Genomic DNA, 9,093 nt, shown 5'->3' on the forward strand with positions numbered 1-9,093 from the left:
ATCTGCCCACACGCCCAGGGCGCCCTGGTGCTGCCAGGCCATGCTGCAGGTGTCCCTCTGCCCTCTGCCCCCAGGCCACATCTGCCCACGGCCCAGGGCGCCCTGGTGCTGCCAGGCCATGCTGCAGGTGTCCCGCCGCCCTCTGCCCCCAGGCCACATCTGCCCACGGCCCAGGGCGCCCTGGTGCTGCCAGGCCATGCTGCAGGTGTCCCTCCGCCCTCTGCCCCCAGGCCACATCTGCCCACGGCCCAGGGCGCCCTGGTGCTGCCAGGCCATGCTGCAGGTGTCCCGCCACCCTCTGCCCCCAGGCCACATCTGCCCACAGCCCAGGGCGCCCTGGTGCTGCCAGGCCATGCTGCAGGTGTCCCGCCGCCCTCTGCCCCCAGGCCACATCTGCCCACGGCCCAGGGCGCCCTGGTGCTGCCAGGCCATGCTGCATGTGTCCCGCCGCCCTCTGCCCTCAGGCCACATCTGCCCACGGCCCAGGGCGCCCTGGTGCTGCCAGGCCATGCTGCAGGTGTCCCGCCGCCCTCTGCCCCCAGGCCACATCTGCCCACGGCCCAGGGCGCCCTGGTGCTGCCAGGCCATGCTGCAGGTGTCCCTCTTCCCTCTGCCCCCAGGCCACATCTGCCCACGGCCCAGGGCGCCCTGGTGCTGCCAGGCCATGCTGCATGTGTCCCGCCGCCCTCTGCCCCAGGCCACATCTGCCCACGGCCCAGGGCGCCCTGGTGCTGCCAGGCCATGCTGCATGTGTCCCGCCGCCCTCTGCCCCCAGGCCACATCTGCCCACATCTGCCCAGGGCGCCCTGGTGCTGCCAGGCCATGCTGCAGGTGTCCCTCTGCCCTCTGCCCCCAGGCCACATCTGCCCACGGCCCAGGGCGCCCTGGTGCTGCCAGGCCATGCTGCAGGTGTCCCTCTGCCCTCTGCCCCCAGGCCACATCTGCCCACGGCCCAGGGCGCCCTGGTGCTGCCAGGCCATGCTGCAGGTGTCCCTCCGCCCTCTGCCCCCAGGCCACATCTGCCCACATCTGCCCAGGGCGCCCTGGTGCTGCCAGGCCATGCTGCAGGTGTCCCGCCGCCCTCTGCCCGCAGGCCACATCTGCCCACATCTGCCCAGGGCGCCCTGGTGCTGCCAGGCCATGCTGCAGGTGTCCCGCCGCCCTCTGCCCGCAGGCCACATCTGCCCACATCTGCCCAGGGCGCCCTGGTGCTGCCAGGCCATGCTGCAGGTGTCCCGTCGCCCTCTGCCCGCAGGCCACATCTGCCCACACGCCCAGTGCGCCCTGGTGCTGCCAGGCCATGCTGCATGTGTCCCGCCGCCCTCTGCCCCCAGGCCACATCTGCCCACGGCCCAGGGCGCCCTGGTGCTGCCAGGCCATGCTGCAGGTGTCCCTCTGCCCTCTGCCCCCAGGCCACATCTGCCCACGGCCCAGGGCGCCCTGGTGCTGCCAGGCCATGCTGCAGGTGTCCCGCCGCCCTCTGCCCCCAGGCCACATCTGCCCACGGCCCAGGGCGCCCTGGTGCTGCCAGGCCATGCTGCAGGTGTCCCTCTGCCCTCTGCCCCCAGGCCACATCTGCCCACAGCCCAGGGCGCCCTGGTGCTGCCAGGCCATGCTGCAGGTGTCCCGCCGCCCTCTGCCCCCAGGCCACATCTGCCCACGGCCCAGGGCGCCCTGGTGCTGCCAGGCCATGCTGCAGGTGTCCCGCCGCCCTCTGCCCCCAGGCCACATCTGCCCACACGCCCAGGGCGCCCTGGTGCTGCCAGGCCATGCTGCAGGTGTCCCGCCGCCCTCTGCCCCCAGGCCACATCTGCCCACGGCCCAGGGCGCCCTGGTGCTGCCAGGCCATGCTGCAGGTGTCCCGCCGCCCTCTGCCCCCAGGCCACATCTGCCCACGGCCCAGGGCGCCCTGGTGCTGCCAGGCCATGCTGCAGGTGTCCCGCCGCCCTCTGCCCCCAGGCCACATCTGCCTACGGCCCAGGGCGCCCTGGTGCTGCCAGGCCATGCTGCAGGTGTCCTGCCGCCCTCTGCCCCCAGGCCACATCTGCCCACGGCCCAGGGCGCCCTGGTGCTGCCAGGCCATGCTGCAGGTGTCCCGCCGCCCTCTGCCCGCAGGCCACATCTGCCCACGGCCCAGGGCGCCCTGGTGCTGCCAGGCCATGCTGCAGGTGTCCCTCTGCCCTCTGCCCCCAGGCCACATCTGCCCACGGCCCAGGGCGCCCTGGTGCTGCCAGGCCATGCTGCAGGTGTCCCGCCGCCCTCTGCCCCCAGGCCACATCTGCCCACGGCCCAGGGCGCCCTGGTGCTGCCAGGCCATGCTGCAGGTGTCCCGCCGCCCTCTGCCCCCAGGCCACATCTGACCACGGCCCAGGGCGCCCTGGTGCTGCCAGGCCATGCTGCATGTGTCCCGCCGCCCTCTGCCCCCAGGCCACATCTGCCCACACGCCCAGGGCGCCCTGGTGCTGCCAGGCCATGCTGCAGGTGTCCCTCTGCCCTCTGCCCCCAGGTCACATCTGCCCACGGCCCAGGGCGCCCTGGTGCTGCCAGGCCATGCTGCATGTGTCCCGCCGCCCTCTGCCCCCAGGCCACATCTGCCCACGGCCCAGGGCGCCCTGGTGCTGCCAGGCCATGCTGCAGGTGTCCCGCCGCCCTCTGCCCCCAGGCCACATCTGCCCACGGCCCAGGGCGCCCTGGTGCTGCCAGGCCATGCTGCAGGTGTCCCTCCGCCCTCTGCCCCCAGGCCACATCTGCCCACGGCCCAGGGCGCCCTGGTGCTGCCAGGCCATGCTGCAGGTGTCCCGCCACCCTCTGCCCCCAGGCCACATCTGCCCACGGCCCAGGGCTCCCTGGTGCTGCCAGGCCATGCTGCATGTGTCCCGCCGCCCTCTGCCCCCAGGCCACATCTGCCCACGGCCCAGGGCGCTCTGGTGCTGCCAGGCCATGCTGCATGTGTCCCGCCGCCCTCTGCCCTCAGGCCACATCTGCCCACGGCCCAGGGCGCCCTGGTGCTGCCAAGCCATGCTGCAGGTGTCCCGCCGCCCTCTGCCCCCAGGCCACATCTGCCCACGGCCCAGGGCGCCCTGGTGCTGCCAGGCCATGCTGCAAGTGTCCCTCTGCCCTCTGCCCCCAGGCCACATCTGCCCACGGCCCAGGGCGCCCTGGTGCTGCCAGGCCATGCTGCATGTGTCCCGCCGCCCTCTGCCCCAGGCCACATCTGCCCACGGCCCAGGGCGCCCTGGTGCTGCCAGGCCATGCTGCATGTGTCCCGCCGCCCTCTGCCCCCAGGCCACATCTGCCCACATCTGCCCAGGGCGCCCTGGTGCTGCCAGGCCATGCTGCATGTGTCCCGCCGCCCTCTGCCCCCAGGCCACATCTGCCCACGGCCCAGGGCGCCCTGGTGCTGCCAGGCCATGCTGCAGGTGTCCCTCTGCCCTCTGCCCCCAGGCCACATCTGCCCACGGCCCAGGGCGCCCTGGTGCTGCCAGGCCATGCTGCAGGTGTCCCTCTGCCCTCTGCCCCCAGGCCACATCTGCCCACATCTGCCCAGGGCGCCCTGGTGCTGCCAGGCCATGCTGCAGGTGTCCCGCCGCCCTCTGGCCCCAGGCCACATCTGCCCACACGCCCAGGGCGCCCTGGTGCTGCCAGGCCATGCTGCAGGTGTCCCGCTGCCCTCTGCCCCCAGGCCACATCTGCCCACGGCCCAGGGCGCCCTGGTGCTGCCAGGCCATGCTGCAGGTGTCCCGCCGCCCTCTGCCCCCAGGCCACATCTGCCCACGGCCCAGGGCGCCCTGGTGCTGCCAGGCCATGCTGCAGGTGTCCCGCCGCCCTCTGCCCCCAGGGCACATCTGCCTACGGCCCAGGGCGCCCTGGTGCTGCCAGGCCATGCTGCAGGTGTCCCGCCGCCCTCTGCCCCCAGGCCACATCTGCCCACGGCCCAGGGCGCCCTGGTGCTGCCAGGCCATGCTGCAGGTGTCCCGCCGCCCTCTGCCCGCAGGCCACATCTGCCCACGGCCCAGGGCGCCCTGGTGCTGCCAGGCCATGCTGCATGTGTCCCGCCGCCCTCTGCCCTCAGGCCACATCTGCCCACGGCCCAGGGCGCCCTGGTGCTGCCAGGCCATGCTGCAGGTTTCCCGCCGCCCTCTGCCCCCAGGCCACATCTGCCCACGGCCCAGGGCGCCCTGGTGCTGCCAGGCCATGCTGCAGGTGTCCCTCCGCCCTCTGCCCCCAGGCCACATCTGCCCACGGCCCAGGGCGCCCTGGTGCTGCCAGGCCATGCTGCAGGTGTCCCGCCACCCTCTGCCCCCAGGCCACATCTGCCCACGGCCCAGGGCGCCCTGGTGCTGCCAGGCCATGCTGCATGTGTCCCGCCGCCCTCTGCCCCCAGGCCACATCTGCCCACGGCCCAGGGCGCCCTGGTGCTGCCAGGCCATGCTGCATGTGTCCCGCCGCCCTCTGCCCTCAGGCCACATCTGCCCACGGCCCAGGGCGCCCTGGTGCTGCCAAGCCATGCTGCAGGTGTCCCGCCGCCCTCTGCCCCCAGGCCACATCTGCCCACGGCCCAGGGCGCCCTGGTGCTGCCAGGCCATGCTGCAGGTGTCCCTCTGCCCTCTGCCCCCAGGCCACATCTGCCCACGGCCCAGGGCGCCCTGGTGCTGCCAGGCCATGCTGCATGTGTCCCGCCGCCCTCTGCCCCAGGCCACATCTGCCCACGGCCCAGGGCGCCCTGGTGCTGCCAGGCCATGCTGCATGTGTCCCGCCGCCCTCTGCCCCCAGGCCACATCTGCCCACATCTGCCCAGGGCGCCCTGGTGCTGCCAGGCCATGCTGCATGTGTCCCGCCGCCCTCTGCCCCCAGGCCACATCTGCCCACGGCCCAGGGCGCCCTGGTGCTGCCAGGCCATGCTGCAGGTGTCCCTCTGCCCTCTGCCCCCAGGCCACATCTGCCCACGGCCCAGGGCGCCCTGGTGCTGCCAGGCCATGCTGCAGGTGTCCCTCTGCCCTCTGCCCCTCCACTGCCCCCCTGGAGGCGCCGCCACTGCGGCCTTCGGGCCATGTTTCCACCTTCGAAGACACCAATGGAAGTGGCTTTGAGACACCGCCGAGGCTGGGATGGGGACACTCTCCACAGAGACTCATCAGACAGGCGTCAAAGGGCCAAACACTGTAAAAGAGAGAAACAGGAAACAACTGGATAAACACAGCTGGATGGGGTGTGTCTCTAGTTATTTGTGTATAAGCAAGAAAGTGAACAATCAGATTAACAGAAACTGGTCCCTAGTGAATGACGAGTGAATAGAACAAGTAGAAAAAACAATATTTGCATTTAGGAGAAATAGAAATATTCGACAGTGTGTCCTGCACACAAAGGGGCGGGACACAGGAGTATTGACAGGGCAATGAGCCAACCTGCAGGGTCCCGTGTGGCACCTGTGGGGACTGTGACCCTATAACATCAAGGAACAGGGCAGAGCGCAAGGGGTTAATCAATACATGACTCCATGAGGGGCGGCAATGAAGGCCTCGCAGGTGAGAGCAGGAGAGAAGCAGGAATCAGGCGAAAGCAACGAGAACGCGTAAAACTAACGCCCACAAGACCACTGGAGAGAATATCGACACACAGGAAAAGATCTGAAATGATGCAGCCAAGAGAATATCAAGAATACATTAGGAGGGGGGGGGGGTGATAAGAAAAAAAAGAGCACAATTTAATATGAGAAAGTTTGCCAATAATAAGTCTGGTTCAAATAATAGCGGATTGGGAACGACGACTAACATGAGAGCCCAGCAACTACCACCTAGAACGACACGACCTCTCTGACACCTCCTGTCTTACCGAGGCCTTACAATCTTGCGGGCTTATGCAACGTGTCATGGGAGCTACTCACCGTGCAGGACACACCCTAGATGGCATCTTCTCCAATGATCCTCGTCTGATTACCAAGGATCCGATCCATCTTTCCTGGTCTGACCATCTGGCGGTCCCTTTTCTCTTGAAACTTCATAGGGTAAAGTCCCCTATACCAGCAAACCACACTATCGAGACTACGAGGAATTTTAGGAATATCAACAGTAATTCCTTCGCGCCCTGGGCTGCAAACCTTGCCATCTCTGGCCCGTGCAGCGTTCAGACTGCAGTCGCCCATTTTGAACAGGTCACGACTGAGGCCTTGAATCAACTGGCCCCAGAACAATCCCGACGCCGCGCTAGAAAGAGACCCTCTGCCCCCTGGTTCTCTAACTCCCTTAGGCTTCTTAGGCAAGAAGTAAGGAGAATGGAGAGACTATGGCATGCCAGTTGGGATTTTAAAAACAAGGATGCGCATCGACTCCTCGTTAAAAAATACAAGGCAGAAATCTTGCAGGCTAAACAACAATACTTCGTGACAGTGACCTCCTCGCTTTCTTCCCCGAAGGAACTTTTTAAAACTGTTGACTCCCTGGTCAGACTGCAAGTCCCTGACCCCGTCATCCCTTCACAGGACCTCTGTGAGAAGATCGCCTCCTTTTTTCACTCCAAAATTCAGGACATTTACTTAGCCCTTGAGGAACAAAGAGCTGCCCTCAGTGCATCTACACCTGGTGTGGAGATGAGTCTAACCATCACCGAAATCTCCACTCCTTGCACTCTGGACACCTTTCCCTCGTTGACCGTACAAGATCTTGAGCTCCTGCTAGCCAAGACTAAGTCCGGATCTCCTTTGGATTCCTGTCCTCTGAAGGTCATTAAACAATGTAGGGATACCCTCTTACCTCCTTTGGTGGAGATAATGAATCTTGCCATTAGAGATGGTATCTTCCCTGCAGAGTGGAAGAAGGCGGTAGTGAAACCCCTGCTGAAAAAGGCTTCCCTGGATCTGGGGGTTCTAAAAAACTTCCGGCCTATCTCCCTGCTCCCTGCTCCTGCCAAGATGCTTGAGACTCATCTCAACAAACATCTCGCCGCCTTTGTCGAAAGCTCTGGATGCTTAGACTCCTCTCAGCATGGATTCAGGAAAGAATTTAGTACTGAGTCAGCCCTCACCATCGTACTTGACAAGATCCGTACATCAGTAGATGAGGGCCAGACATCTCTCCTGGTCCTGCTAGATCTAACGGCGGCTTTCGACACCCTCTCCCCCTCGGTACTTACATCCCGGCTGAGGGAGGTGGGGGTGAAGAACGCAGCTCTTGATCTCTTGACCTCCTTTCTTACAGGGAGGGAACAAAGAGTCAAACTTGGGGAGTTTCTATCTCCATCCCGTCCGGTGCTATGTGGGGTTCCTCAAGGGTCTGCCCTCAGCCCGACCCTTTTTAATATCTATGTCACCCCACTGGCCAAACTTATAAGATCTTTCGGTATGGAGGTAGTCTCGTACGCAGACGACACTCAAATCCTCGTTTCTCTTCCCCATTCAGATGAACCAATCGTCTCCAAATTTAGATCTTGTATGGAGGCGGTCGGTAGGTGGATGGTTCTGAACTCTCTCAAACTGAATGGGGAGAAAACTGAGGTGATGGTGTTTGGGGGAAAAGAAAACATCTGGTCAGCCAACTGGTGGCCTGACTCCCTTGGTACTTGTCCCTCCCCCACATCCTCTGCTAAAAACCTCGGGGTGATAATAGATCCTGCCCTTGATCTAGGCAACCAGGTGAGCAGAACTGTCTCCACTTGCTGGGGCTTGATTCATACTCTCCGTAGGGTCAGGAAATTTCTTTCCCTCCAGGCAAGAAAACAGATAGCTGTCGCTCTCATCGGCTCGCGTTTGGACTATTGCAATGCGCTGTATGCAGGACTCAATAAAGGACAGCTGCAGCGCTTGCAGGTGGTCCAAAATGCCGTAGCCAGATTTGTTCTGGATATCCCCAGACGCTCTTCAGCCACGGCAGCCAGAAAAACCCTGCACTGGCTGCCGGTGGAACTGCGTATTCGGTTTAAGGTCCTGTGTATGACCTACAGAGCCATCGCTAAAAAGAGCGACACTGGAATTGGATCCATTATCTCCCACTATGTTCCCCGTAGAAACCTGCGTTCCTCCGGGAAGCTGCTTCTTGCAGCTCCCCGTGTACGGAAAGTCAGGTGGGGCGGTAGAGCCTTTTCCACTCTGGCTCCTAAGTGGTGGAATGAACTTCCTTTGGATCTGAGATCCCTTCCATCCCTACAGATTTTTCGCACCGCCTTAAAGACCTTTCTCTTCAAGCAAGCTTATGTCTAAGATTCTATGTCTCCCCTCTTGGTCCTTCTTGACCTTTTGCTAGGCGCCTTGATACCTTCGGGTTATTGTTCTGCGCAATACAAATTATTTTTCAATTCAATTCAATTCAAGCCGGGCAGAGGGCGGAGGAGGTCTTGTAATATGTCATCAATGTAGTATTCTGGCTCGATAGGACTGAGATCACAGCAACATGAGAAGGACGCTTCAGAGCAGCGCTATGTATATGAACGGTCTCAATGTATAGGAACGCATTGGAAGTGAACACATACTACGGATTGAAGGATGCAGACTCTACAGCAGGATGAACGCTAGAAGAGCCGTGGAGTCATCACCTGAGCGAAGCACACTCTGCCTGACGTCAGTGTGGCCCCCCCACCCCCCATGACACCAACACGGATGCGAACAGGGAGGGATTTCAAAGAGGCGGCAAAACCCGACCATGGAGACAAGAGAGCGGAGATTCGAGAGAAATAAAGAAGTGTGCGAGTAATAGGCCGGACTGGGAACCAGAACCGGCCCTGGCAAAGTGCTCGGCCGGCCCCCCTCCCCCCTCCGGGAGGAGAGGGGAGGGGGGAGAGGTGCGACCGCGCTCTGTGACAGGGCCGGTTTTCGGCCGTTTTTGTTTCGGGCCGTTTTTGCAGCATAACGGCCCTGTAACACAAGCATTGGAAATGCAATAGGTCTCGCATTAGAAAAGTTGGAGTTATTGGTATTGTAAATGACATATGTTATTTATTTGTTGGTTTTTAAAATTGCTAAATTGATGGCTTTGTCATTTACAATGCCAATAGTTATAACTTTTGCGAATGTGACACCTATAGCATTTGGAATGCAACATATTTTGTATTTACGTGACTTAGATGGCAGCTCTTGTCGTTAGGCCACATCTCTAGAGAGCAGGA

Source organism: Lissotriton vulgaris, chromosome 4_1 (genome assembly GCF_964263255.1).
Source record: "Lissotriton vulgaris chromosome 4_1, aLisVul1.2, whole genome shotgun sequence".
NCBI classification, from domain to species: Eukaryota; Metazoa; Chordata; class Amphibia; order Caudata; family Salamandridae; genus Lissotriton; species Lissotriton vulgaris.